The sequence below is a fragment of the Diceros bicornis genome, chromosome 11 (genome assembly GCF_020826845.1).
Source record: "Diceros bicornis minor isolate mBicDic1 chromosome 11, mDicBic1.mat.cur, whole genome shotgun sequence".
NCBI classification, from domain to species: domain Eukaryota; kingdom Metazoa; phylum Chordata; class Mammalia; order Perissodactyla; family Rhinocerotidae; genus Diceros; species Diceros bicornis.
This window is the reverse complement of record NC_080750.1, coordinates 10,635,562-10,650,736: the sequence shown is the minus strand read 5'-3', so window position 1 is coordinate 10,650,736 and position 15,175 is coordinate 10,635,562.

Below are 15,175 nucleotides of genomic sequence, written 5' to 3'. Positions count from 1 at the left end.
CCAATCCTCCTCTTTTTGCCTGAAGAGGATTGTCCCTGAGCTAACATCGATTCCAGTCTTTTCTATGCTGGATGCCACCATAGCATGGCTTGATGAGTGGTGTAGGTCTGCGCCCAGGATCTGAACCCGCAAACCTGAGCAACTGAAGCACAGCGTGCGAACATAACAACTACACCACTGGGCCAGCCACAGCCTACATCCTTTTCCAAAAAATTTTTGGGTTGCTTAATATGATGGTCTTCTTGAGGCTATTAGTCATCTTTTTTTTAAAATATTACTAATGCTTAGTACAGTCCTGGAAAATAATAGGTACCTAGTTTCTTGAATGAACAAATAATTATGCAACAACTTATGCTGAACCCTATGAAGAAAGATTGATTTTCGTCTCTTGGCATTAATGGTAATGGGTATTGAGTAAAACATATTTCTTCTCTTTTGCAAATACTTTTGTGGTACCCAAGAAAAATGTTTTAATATTTTTATTTTGTTTATATCCAAGACGAATCTAAATTCTTAAAGTAATAAATCTAACATAGTAGAAAGTAAGATGAAATTTCAGTAAAAGATCCTATATTAAATTTATGGATCTTCTGCTAATTGGATATACAATGTTCAACCATGCACTTAAGCAGTATAAACTTTAGTCTCCATATATGTGTAATAATGATAATTACACTATATATTGTGTTATATGAGAATGAAATGAGATGAATCATATTGAACTCCTCTGAAAAAGGTTAAGGGCTGTAAAGATGTTTGTTATTAATGGTAAAAATTCTATTATACAAAAAAATCAATGTAAATTGCCAGAAACTGCTGTTCCAATAGATGATATTATCATTTGAGGTAATTTAAAGTGCATTTAAAGAAAAGTAAGAAAATGATGATTGTTTGACCGGACCCAAGTAAAACTTTTAAAACCCACCTCTCCACTTCTGTGGACTTCCTCCTCCTCTCCCCAAGCACAAATGAAGTGTGTGATTTTATAAAGTGGTAAACTGTACAGAGGTTGTTTGGTGATTTTCAGAATTGTATTTTAATGAGATCAGATCAATTTCTATCATTTTTCTCCTGGGAAGTCATGAATCAATAATAAACTCAATTCTACAGAAAATAACAAATCATTGTTTAAAGGCTAGTTCTTCAGACAGCCCATGAATCATATATGAGGTGACATAATAAAAGGAGTAAAACTGATAGCATTAAAATATCTCGATAAAATTATTAAGTAATGTAGTTGAAAACATATATGGGCTTTGTGAAGTATGCTCTAGAGACTTAACTTGGGGAATGGAAAAGAAATCCTTTCAGCTTGAGAAACATTACGTGGTGCCCATCATGTTCCATCAAGCTCCTACTGAAGAAAATTTGAAAATTGCACAACCAAGCTAGAGGCGCCAGAACTGCCTCAGAATTGATTATAGGAAGATGGGAAAGTGGTGAATGACTTGTTTATATAATATTTGAAATGCATGTGTTTGAAAATTAAGTAGAAACAAACAAGTGGAATGTTAAATGAGAAGTTGTATATGATGATAATCAAAACATCAGAAATCTTTCAAGGAAGGGAAGGAGACAATCTGTGCAGTAAAATGGTAGCCCAGAAGGTTGGAGAGGAGGCTATTCCAACACTCATGACAAAATATATTAAAAAACCAAACTTCAGGAATGTCAGAGGAGATGGGATGAGGCCATGTTAACCAAGGCCACTGTGTGGTTGGGCAGGTTGTACCCACACAGGGTCACTTGGATGGGGGTGGTTTGTCAAAAAAGTGTAGCGTTGCATCAGCCCAGGGAAGGGACCATATTGTAATTAGTTCTGCCCAAAGAAGGGTCTTTATCTAATGTACCTAAAGAAGAGCACTTTCTTCTTTTTCTTCTTCTCTTCCTCCTCCTCTTCGTCCTCTTTCTCCTCCTCCTCCCTCTTCTTCTTCTTCACACAAAGGCACAGTATGTGGTTGATATAGCCTTTCCTATCCCCCCCAACCCCAGAAAAATGGGAATAAGGCTACAGGAGAGGGTAAAAAAATGTTTAAAAGTCAAAAATTCTGATCAGAACTTTGAGAAAACATGTATTGTTTTGTGGTATGGGTCACAATTGGGTAGAAGATGACTTAAATATTCCAGTGCATAAATAACAAAGGCAGCAGCCAGAATGGAAACTGACAGAATGTGCAACGGACGTGTTGCACGTATAATGAAGCTGGATTTGGTGACTACTTGTATGCGGAGATTATAGAGAAGAGGAGTGCTTGACACATAAAGTTCTTAACCAGAAAGACTAGTGAGACAATGGTACTATCAGTAGCCAAAGGAAAGGACAGAGAAGAACTTTGTAGGTAATGACATGTGAATGAATATCTTATGCTGAAAGGACACACATTAAAACACAAGATTAAAGGGTAGATTTTGAAGCCATCTGCATAAATCTGGGGGTAAATCATTTAACGTAAACCTGAAAAAAAATGATTAAACAATTGATTGATTTTTTTTTTAATTTCATTTACAAAAAACTTTTTTTGAGGTCCTGTTATATACCAGGCATCTAATAATGCTCTAGAAATATAAAAAATATTAAAATGCCATTGGGTAGATACAGACTAGCCCTGTCACTCACATAAGTTCAATAAGTCTCTAGGAGAGCATCCACCAAGGTTATGCAACACACAATAGCATTCTGAGTTTCAACTCATAGTATATTTGTCTCTAATATGTATTTATTAAAATAAATATGGTAAACAACGGGTATTATTGTTAAATTATGATAAATTATAATTAAAATGGTCTTAAGAGTAAAATGTATATTGTGCATTAAAAGCTGAAAATAATACGTTTTTGATAAGGCCTGGCACCTTCTAACATTTTCAACCTAGTTTCTATGAGTAAATGCAGTTTTAAGTTTGAACTCATTACTTATGAACTCATTACTTAGGAATCACTGATTTTTAACTGAAATGTCATAAATTAGGAACTGCCTACAATGACCTTAGAACATTCCAAGAGTATGAAACTCTATAAGGAAATGCATAACAATTAGTGTAATAATTAATAGCTGCATGAAAACCCCCTACACTCCTTCTAAGGAAAAGTTGTGTTTTGTACATTGTATTTGTATATTGATTCAAAACACAGTTCTAATAAAATATCGTTCCATTCAATTATGGTGATTTTTTTTACTTATTTTATTGAGGTCATAACGGTTTACGACATTGTGTAAATTCAGGTGTACACAGTTTCTGTGTAGAGTGCATTGTGCTCACCACCAATGGTCTAATTTTTATCTGTCACCATATATATGTGCCCCTTTACCCCTTTCGCCCCTGCCCCTACCCCTACTCCCTTCCCCTCTGGTAACCAATAATCTGTTCTCTCTATCCATGTGTTTGTTTATCTTCCACATATGAGTGAAATCATGCGGTGTTTGTCTTTCTCTGTCTGGTTTATTTCCCTTAACATCATTGGTGATGGTTTTTAATGATGCTAATAGATTAGAAACAGAGAAAAAGGAAAATATATCTAAATATGCAAAAGTATCTCAATGGTACCACATCCTTTATCATCCATGACTACGTCTTTGCCTTTCAACATGACCATCATACCATGCCTTACAAGCACATCTATGAATGAGTAGAGAGAGATTCTGTATGGAAAGCACTTCATGACTTGGTAGCATCTCCACTCTAATAATGGAATAGACTTTGAAAGTTACATTGATGAGAACTTGCTGAGTTGATAGACAATAAAAAGTGTCTACCCAGCTTGTAAACATACTGCAAACCATACCTCTCGAGAGATATCTGAGAATTCTTATTAAAGATGAGAGCAATATTGATCTGTGTTTTTAAAGTGGGAAGTATGCATGTGCCAATTGCTTAAATATAAACAATTTGAGCTTAAATTTATAATGACTAAGGTAAAATTTCTCTATTCATCCTTGGGAAAAAATGAGCTCATTAAATATTTGAAGTTTTTTCAGCTTTCTATTTCTTTTATGATAATATTCACATTCTTAGGTAATTTCTGCACTATGTTTAAAATCAAACTATATTAAACTAGATGAGATCAGAGGAGAGGAGAGTCTCCACTTAAAACATCATACTGGAATGATATATAAGCCTATTTGTAGTTTCGTTTGTTTGCTTGCTTGCTTCTTGCTTTAACAAGTTACCTGTTATACAGATTAGGAATTAATTCTATTTCAATTGTGACAAGTAATTCCGGTTTAAGCGTGAGTTGGCTTATCTAAATTTCACATCAATCCCACTTTAATTTACTTATCTCTTGTAGATTTTTATGATAACAAAAAGTCATAAACTTGAAGAATTAAAATTTGTACTTCTTTAAACCATTTGTAAGCACTGACAAATTTTATTTTTGCAACATGTTAATCTTATTTTGAAAACTTTACTCTCTAAACATAATAGGTTTTCTGGGGCATTATTGTGCATTGATTTTAAATTGCTAACAATATGGTTTCACATTAACAATGTTTGATTCAATAGCAAGTATGATTCAAAATCTAAGGTGTTTTATTCTGCCCATTTAATGTCTGCCAACTAGAAAATTTTACTTTAATGAAGATGAATGGACAAGAACTCAACTATAAATTCTAAGCAAATATCTTGTATTATATCCAGGATAAAATGTAGTGTTTAGAATAAGGTTCTAAACCTTATACTTATTAAATAAGAATAAGAGAGTACACATTGGTGGATAAGATAACTAAATTCTCCTATATAAAATGGAAATAATCTGTCAAAATTGATGTAAACTATGTTGAATCTCTGTGGAGAAGAAAATCAATTAGTCAGTTTTCAGGCTAAGTAATAGATATATATCTATTTTAGAATACATTTTACTGTTTATTTCTAAAAATATTTCATTAATGATGTTTGGCTTCTTGAAGGCTTGTACTAATGCTGAAAACAGGAAGATATCTGGATAATGAGCATTCCTATTCAAAATATATAAAAATGAATGTATTCTGGAATTTGATCACTATTTTTAAATTTATACTTTGCTACTATTTTCAAAACTGCAAATTAAAAATATTTTTAAATAAAGTGATGAAATAAAGACGTTTCCAACACATTCTCCTTTCTGAAAACAGCTGAACATAATAAAAATAACATAATTAAGCTCTAAGGTAGACGTATGTTTTAAACCAAATAAGGTAGGATCCTGGAGGGACACATATTTCAATAGATCTTGTCTCCCATGCAAAATCCTATGGGAGCCATATAGGACAACCACTGATTTCCTACATGGAATAGCATGTAAAATTATCCTTCTAAGTCATGTCAGAAGTAAATTACACATTGAAATATAGGAAGAGAGTCACATAAAAATGATGAACCAGGCAAATCTGCCATGTTTACAGTGATTGGGAGAGCAGAAACTACTCTGGATATCTCTCAACTATTAGAAGACTGGGGATAAAATGTGATGAAAAAAACAAACCAAAACAAAACAAACCTTTAATCAACTGGAATGAAGTGTTTAAAAGAACGTTTTTACTAGATTGAGTAGTTATTGCCTTAGAACACTATGAATACCATGATGAGTTCAACAACTAAAGAGCATAGTTGCCTTTAATGACATTAGGTGGGTTAATCACAAGCACAAATCACTAAATTATTAGTTCAACTTGCGAAGTAGAACACAAGGCATTCTATGACCACTATAGGGCCTTGATAGTTGAATAAAATGCTCATTCTTGTGATCCTTCTGGTACTGGATTTGAAAGATTAAGTGAGTTGATGATCTCACCAGATTGCATATGTAAAACTGATTCATCAATTAGGAAGAGTACAGCTCCAAGAACTTACTATGTGGGAGGACTGAGGTTACTTAGAGTTCTTAAACTCCCCAGCTTCTGTCTTAACTGAGCTCACTTTGCCAGAGAAGCAGCAACGCTTCCCTTGAATGATGAAGCTAAATTCTTGCTTTAATGATTCATAATTCCCTCACCTAAGGAAGACTCCTTTCAGTGGAAAGCTGATTCTCCTCATGCCACAGTCTCCATCGCCTCTAGGCCTATCATTAGAATCAGATATCACCCTGCCTCTGGGAAACACATAAACACAAGGAAGATTAGAAACACAAACTTTAGAAAATTACTAAGTGTGTAAATAAACTCTGAAGATACTAGTAAATAAAGAGAGAGAGAATATTATAATTTTACAGTGGAGTAAGTTTTAAAAATGAATGCCTTTCTCCTTAATCTGGATTCAGTAGACCACTTGGAACACCAGAATGTGGTTTCAATTTTTCCATCATTTACTTGGTTAATTAACTAGAATGTGGCACCAAATAAGACTAAGATGATAGAAATTAGATAAAAAAAATAATTGGAGGAAACAATAAAAGATTTGGGGATATAACCATCTGTGTGCAAACTATGCTTGAGGGGAGAGCCCAGAAGATACTAAAGCATCAAAGTCTTGAGGAACATATTACTAAGGGGAATACTAGCTTCTATAGGTATATATCACTTTATTGGTTATTTTCTGTGGGTTTGTGATACTGCTGGGAGACAGTGTTATTGAAATCTGCTCCCGGATTTCAGTAGGAAGAGATGATCTGGGGCAACAAAGACTACATACTTGTATACTACAGTGCCAGGGGTAGTGGACTCCAAATGAGGTAAAACGGGTTAATCAGAAGGAATCATTAGTGTTTAATTGTGCACAGGTTCCCTGGACTAAAATAAATGGGCAGCTCACTTGGTAATCTTTTAATTGGTATAACTAACTTTATTCCAGCTATATTAACAGAAGCTTGATCTGGACATCGAAGACTGGAGTTACAGTCTCTTACACGGTTTCCAAAATTAAGTGAGTTCACATATTCAGGATCCACTGAAAGAAGTAAACGTTTGGTATGCTTGACACTGTGTCTTACAATAATCTCACAAGAATATACTAAGAGGTTTCTTCTTTATTCTGGATTTATATGAAAAAATAATGAAAAACATACAAGGAGTTCACAGTTTGGGCACTCATTTAGAATGAAGTACGCTCTCAAACACAGAACGCAATAGTAAACTTAGTTCCAGAGTTTCTCCCTGACTCCCCTGGGCTGTGTAGCCCAAGTTTCACCCAGGATCAGGAAAGAACAACCTACCAACTGTAGGAGTGTCAGGAAGCTGTCAAGATTGAAGTTGGTACACGTATTTCTACCTTATTCTGTGATCCAGTGATAGAGTAACTGAGGGGAGTTAAAACATTGTGGTATTTTTATGCAAAGTAAAAGAAAGTCAAATACAAGGCTTTGAAAAAGAAAAATAGTCTTAGCAAAAAGAGCTCTTTTATTAGATTGTGAACAATCTTCCTCCTTACTCAGAGTGAGAGGGGTAGAGGGCAACAACCTTGAAAGGCAGGTTCTGTATCCACATGTCATATACAGAGGATATTTTCACGTCAATAGACAACAGTACAGCCCACAGTGATCTTAAACTGTGTTGCTTATGGAAGTGTTTTTCATACTGAGAGTGGTGAAATATTAGTGAGTACAAAAACAGTTTATTTAATCCCATCAAATATTTTTGTATGGAATAACTAGTGTGGACTAAAATTGAATAGAATAAATTGAAATAGAAACACTATGGTATATAGTGTTTAAAATATGTACCATATTTTAAACCTTCATTGGGATATTAGAAATACACTATATTATTAACGGTGATTATGAAAAAAATATGAGTTTGTACCTTTAGGCTATGAAAACAATTCCTACTGTATTTCACAAAAATAACTTGAAGTCTTGAATTTAAAGCATTACCCTACATATGTTAATTTGGTTACAGAACTAAATAGTGGCAACTAATCAATAAAAAAATAAATGAACATTGATATTGTAAGACTTTCTCAATACTTTATTTATAGCACCCTTAAAGCAAGCTGGACATTGAATTTAAGGAATCAATGTGGTGATATAGAAATTGTAAGGCTAATATCTTGTACTTTAAATTCTTAGTGTGATGAATAGTTGTTAAATATTTATTCCTTGATGATTTACTCCCTTGATTAGTTTGCAAAACTTATTCCATTTTAAAAAAATGAGCAATCTGGAAATATTGATTTCCTTTACATTGGGTTATACAGACGCTTTCTAATGCTGGGCAAGCAAAAAAGAGAAAAAGATCATCTAGAAAAAAATAGAAGGAAGCTGAATGCTTAGTTTATTCTGCATCATAAATTTTGAGGTGGTATAGGATAAAAGAACAAGGGAGGAAAATGCTGGTGGCCTTTGTTTTAAATGTGTTCAATTATTTGACATTAAACATCTTACACCATGCTTTTTGGTTTAATCATACATTTGTAAATATATGACTTTCTTCCATGCCTTGGCCAACTTTCTTCTTTTTTCCATTGTCTTCCATATTAAAATTTGCTCTCTTTAAAGTACTTAATATTATAGAAAGAGATTCAAGGGAGACATGTTGTAGATATTTTGTAGACCATTATATACTATATAGAGAAATATCCCTAAAGATCACGAAGTCCTCTTGGCTTTGTTTCTGTTTCTCTAGGCCACAGACTACGGAAATGACTCTAGTTTCTCCTGTGATCCCTGACGTTCAATACCACCTCGTTCTTTCCTTCTGTGCATATATAAAAGAGAAAAATAAATTAAATAAGTCTATTGTGCCTAAGTCATTCTATTTTCAAGAATAAATACAATTTTGCCTCCATTATATAAAAGAAAGGGGCTAACAATGGACAGACGAGGCTTTGGGAAGTTCTGAGGAATTGGTGCAAAGCCCTGAGATGAGAACAGAGGTGTGACCTTAATATATCTCAGTCTTCACGGAATGCTCCTTTGCCTCCGGTCCCTGAGGTGCAATAGAAACACCCTGGGATTTTTAACAAATAAGTTGAAAGCTCAGTTTGAGAAAGGATCAAACTGATTTGGGAAAGGAGAAAACCTACCCGAGGTTTCTCATCCAAGTTAACCTGCTAGCTGAAACCTCACGTGGAGCCAAAAAAATAAAGAATAATAATTGTTGTCATTAAAAAAAAACAATATTCCAACTGAATCTTAATCCTAATAATTTACTCTAATAGTTTATTTCCTTTTTATTTAGTCATAAATGTTTTTTCTAAAATTTATCTACATAACACTTTTTATATTTCTAACACTTTTTATATTTCTATTTTTTATTTCCACATTCTAGCCTTAAACTTATTAATATATTGAAGTTGCATTACTTCAAAGCAATTCTGATGCTAACCCCCCAGAGTTAGTGTAGAACTCACAAGTTAAGGGCATAGTCTCCCCGAAAACGGCCCTCATTTCAGATGTCAGCTGCAAGCTTGAGGGTCCCCAGGCCACCTGCTCTTGTAACCAACTGGCGACAAAAGCAGGAGATTTCCAACCTCCCAGTTTTATAATTTGCTAGAAAGAGACAGAACTCAGGAAAGCTCTATACCAGTGATTACGGTTTTATTATAAAGGATACAAATCAAGAGTAGGTAAATGAAGAGACACATAGGGCATGATCTGGGAGGGTTCCAAATAAGGAGCTTCTGAATTCTCTCTCCATGGAATCAGGGCACATTCCAAATCTGAGAACTTGGGGGCAAGCTGGAATTGTGTATGGCCTTTCCTTTGGGGGGAAGATAAACCACTGGTTCTGAGGGAAATTGATTTTAAGGTAGCTGCTTCTAAGGGGGAGGGAGTTTCAAGTCTCATATGATAATTTCCAGGTAATCCAGAGAAGATCCCTTTTTAATTTAATTTTTTAGTTTACTCTACGATCCCATTTGCTGCCACACTTAACATAATAGAAGTTTATTTCTTTCTCGAATAAAGTCAAACCAGCACCTTGGCGGTGCATTGCCTCATGAAGCCATTCAGCAATCCAGATTGGTGAAAGCTTTGACCTCTTCAACATGTGACTCCGCCATAGCTCTGGGTACTGACATCGAGCTGGCAGATGGGTTTGAGAGACAGAGTGAAAGATTAAGAGCCAGATTTAGAACTATTGTACATTACATATGTCAACTTTTCACTGATCCAGAACAAGGAAATGGATTTGGAAGAGGAAGCAAGACTCTGTGAATTCGTTATCCAATGCTACATGACAAAGTACCCCTAAATTTAGCAGCTTAAAAACATAAATATTTATTTTCTCACAGTTTCTGTGAGTTAAGAATCTGGGACCAGCTTAGCTGGGTCCTCTGGCTCAGGGTCTTTCATGAGACTTCAATTAACTTGTCAGTCAGGATTGCAGTCGTCTCAAGGCTCCTGTGGGGGAGGTCCACTCACAGGTCATGATGTCTGCCTTTGAGCATACTCACATGGACCTCTCCAAATGGCTGTCTCAAGACAAGGCCTCTGGCTTCTTCAAGTAGAAGTAATCTAAGAGACAGCTAGAGGAACTAATTTAGAAGGAGGAAACCACAGTCTATATAATCTAATTTCGGAGGTGAAGTTCCATCGCTTCTGCCATATTATATTCACTAGAAGCATGTTAATATGTCCAGCCCACACTCAAGAAGAGGAGATTACACATGCTTTGAAATGTATGACCTTTCCATAAGTATTTGTAGAGCACCTGTTATGTATATAAGAGTGGGCTAATTAGGGAGGAGGATGGGAAAAAACAAAAAAGAAGAGAGGATTACAAAATAGCATGAACAACAGAGACTGAGAAATAAGTTCTCATTAGATCTAAAAATTTTGGTTTGTGTTTAGGTTTTGCAATTTCCAGAAGCCAGTTTTAATCTTGAAGGCTTCCTATCACACTTTGCAACAATAAAAGTGAGAGGTAAATTACAATATAAGAAATCCAACCGTTTCATATTGATTACAAAGGAGCCATCAACATAAAGTATATTACCCAACATAATTTCCTAACCTTAATGAAGACTTGAGTAAATATGTATGGCAATTAGTTGGCAGAAGTGAGAAACTCTTTACATATATGAAAATATATTGCGTAAAAAAATGTCCTAAAAAGGTGATGGGAATGAAAGAAAAATATTTTATTGTAATGCTATATAAAGCCAACTTAAAATTCACTTTACTGAATGAAAAAAAATCTTAGTTGATAATGCCAGATAGAGTTCTGATAGGTATAAAAATTTTGTTTTATGTTTAGGCTTTGCAATTTCCAGAAGTCAATTTTAGTTTTTAATTATGAACCACAGCGGGTGGTTTGAAAAAAAGAAAAGAAGCCATACAAAGTTTTATAGTATTGTTGAACCAAGAATATTTGGTTTAAAACTAGAAAAGTATAACAATAATAAATCAAGCAATAGGTTTGTCTTAAATTCTATTCTCTATGTAGTAATTAACAAGTATAATTTATGAAATATTTCTTCTATATCCTACATAGTTTTGCTTTATAATGTTTCTCAATTATCAAAAATTCTTTACCAAAAATATGGTCCTTAGAAAGATAATGTTTAAAATTTTAGATAGATTCATAAATGACAAGAAGAGACTGTATTTCTATCCTTTTAGTAGGAGAAGATATAACAAGATATTTGCTGCTATTGTACAAACATAAGGTTAGACTAAATCTTAAATGAGAACTTTTATTCGAAACTCATTGGTAAGCAGACCAAACCTCTTTGTTTAGTTCACCAGCTTGGAAATCCATCTCACTGATAATAAAGAGTAACGTATTGTACCCAGAACCCCAATGAACCAAACACTTTTAGATTCAAATGCTTTGCTTTATATTTTTCTTTAATAACAATGAATATATATCTAAAAGGTGATACACCTTTCCAATGATATATTTGCATTTTCTAAGAGGGATCTCAACTATATTTGTTTCATAACTCAAAAACATAAACATATGGGCATTAATGGATTTTTCCTGTGACTCGAGTGTGACATGGCAAAAAAAAAAAAGATAAGAAGATCCATGAGTTAAGTGGCAACATTTTGAGTAGATAAAAAGTTTGGCTGAACAGTGAGTGTGATTTATGAGGTGCAGGAAAATCTCCCCCCAAAAGCACAGACTTCATGAAACAATTACAATGCAAATAATTCTATTTTAAGTTATGCATGCATTTCTAAATTTGCTTTTAAAATGCAAAGATGCTATATAAGTATAACTTCTCAACACTTTTAAGTCATTCTACTTAAAGTTAGTGGCATACAGGTAAATGTTTAACAATTAGCTATCCAGAGAACAAAATAGCTTGAAATTCTGAATTGTAACATTAATCAATTTCTGAAGTGCAAATATCCTCACCACAGTTGATTTCAAGATTCTAACATGAACTCACTGAATGCAGAGTTGGGAAGAAATGTGAAGTAGCACGCCATTATATAGCAGTTCCACCACACAAATACAATATTTCTATAGATCGTCAAAAATACAAATAATAGTAAAATGTAGTAAAATAATAGGGAACTGATGAGTTTTGAGTATTTATTTTGCTTTTAATATAATAATTTAATTATAATTTTATAATTTAGAATTTGACAATGGTTATCTTCAACAATCAGCTTGCAAAATTCTTACAAGTTTAGCAATCCACTTATCTGAGCAAGTATAGGCCAGTTCCAGCTCACCACTGACTATAGGATGTTTTGAGATGTTCATTTAGAACAGGCAGAAGAGGAGAACTTAAGGGGACAATGACACCAGGTCTCCGGAATCAGAAGAAAGGGGCAGAAAGGGGGATTATTCTAGTGATATAATGAGGTGAGCAGAAATGAACTGTCTGTTTAGAATATTTCATAGAATTGCCTAACATAGCAACTTGGAATGCGTGTTATTTGCAGTGGTAATCTAAACAAGCCATTCTTGTATAAACTTGATTTTAGCATTTTAATCCACCAATCCATTAAGGAAAATTGATGGGAAATTTGATGTAGGAATATCATTACTTCCTCAAATTTACCTTCATTTGCTAATTGCTTTACTATTAAACAACAATATCAACCACATCTTAAGAGACACTTCCCTTCTTAACATCAGCTAAATCTAGTGCTTTATGAATGTATGCAAATTACCAATATCTCTAATATATATCTCTTGATTATATTTCTTTTTTTCTAAGGTTCAATAACAAGTGTAGATTGTCTTAGGCTGAAAACTTTCAGATATGGTTTTTGTGTTATCAATTCAAATTTCTAATATAAATGAGATCTTGGAAAACTAAGGTGACCAATAGACTCTTTGTTAATTATTTTTACAATATATGATCATCATTCACAAATCGTTTTAGTTTAAAATTTGACAGACCCAAATAACAACATTTTTAGGATCAAATCAAGTGTTTTCAACTTTGTGTTCAAGTGTGGTATAGAGAAAATAATTATGGAATGAAACTAATTTGGTTCCACTTCTCTTTAGGGTTGAAATAACTATACTTCAATATACAATTACATCCAATGTAAAGTATTAAATTATTTGTAAATGTCAATATTCAAGTAAAAATTTTAAAAACTATGTTGAAGGACGACATTAATGTTCACATTTTCTTAAGAACTACTTATTCTGCAAATTTTGCTTTACTGATGAACCAGCATTTCAGCAAACTATTGCTCTCAATTGTTTGCGTGCATCTCTGTAGTTAGAAAGGAAGGTCACATTGTCTGTTATTCATTTATCCCTGTACATTTAGTCTCTTTTTCTCTGCTGTTTGTGCCTCTTATTTGGTTCCATTCCTTGATGTTTTGCTAATTGCTCCAAATGTTTAAAACATGAGCTTAGTTATTCTAGTATGTTAAATGGTTTATGTATATAACTTTGTTACTTCAAATATTCTTTCTATTAATGTATGTGCACAGCCTATACAAAGAAATAAATTTACTCCAAGACTTGAGGTTTGAATCAGTTGGAAAGAATTCAAGCATTGTCAATTTAGGATAATTTGGTAATTATGGTAATTTGTTAATGTGCTTTTTGTAATAACATAACCTACTCTAGCCAATTTGAACTGTAAATGAATTCATCAAATGTGTTTTGGGAGGCTCATGGAAACTCCAGGAGGGTGGGGGAATCAGCAGTAGAGTTTGAACATCCAGAAATAACTCCCACAGTGATGTTTCACCACGGGTTCCGGGAATGGCAGGGGCCGTTCACCATAGCTTGCAACTACCTCTAGAACCAAATGGAGTCCATACAGCTATGATCTTTCTTTTTATTAATTTCCACCTGAAACTCTGGGAAAGCAACAGGACTGGCTGAGATTATGTTATGTGTGTACACCACTATTAAAGTTGACTGGGAAAGATGTCTAGAACATTCAATTTCCGGAGTTTGAAACTGGATTAGTCTCTTAAAGCATAGGGTTGTCTCCATATAGGAAGGGCTGGGTGGCCTGAGAGCATAGCACATGCTCTCCAGTGAGTATTAAAAATGCGGAGCACTTAATGACAGCAGTATTTTCCTAGAAAAGTTTACAGCTAATCCATTTTTTTTTTCTTAATTTGGTCTAAGCCGCATAATATCCAGCGCTAAGTTCTTCAGGACACTGAGCTACTGAATAACAAATGTTTCCCAGTAGAAAGTGATTCTGAAAGGTTCAGAGTTATTGTTTTGTTATCAAAACCATCAGATATCTTGGCTTTGTTTCTTCTTTTTATACCAAATTAATTTTCTTGCCTTTCTTCGTAATTATTTGAAAAGCGTCATTCTTTTTGATCAGAATAATTTTTTCTTTGATATTTTGTACTCTTTGGCTACTTCAAAATCCTAATGAAACAGTTCCAAGAGTTCTTCCATGAGAAATTCTACCTAATGTGTCACTCAACTAATGGATGCCTCACTCAATATAAATATATTATTTTGAATATTTGTGATATTTTATTTATGTTTTTGTACCTGTACTCTTCAGTTGGTGGTAATCAGTGTTTTTATAATCTTCATTTTTGATGATATTTTAAATTACTTGAAGAAATTAATCTCTAATTTATATTGTATAAGTAGTGGGTATTAAAAAAAATGAGATTGAAGATCTTATACTCACTCCCTTATCACCTTCTTAAAGAAGTCATGTTATCCTAATGTTCCACATACTTGAGAAGCTGGTCTTGTTCTAACAAATGTTCCTGATATCCATTGTAGTTTAATGGGTAACTCACAACACCACACCTTATATGTCATAGAACTCATCTCCTGCCCTTTCCCAGCGAGTTTTCTGTCACCATGTCACTAGACTTACTCACTGCCCTATCCCATACCTGACTCAACTGACCAGGT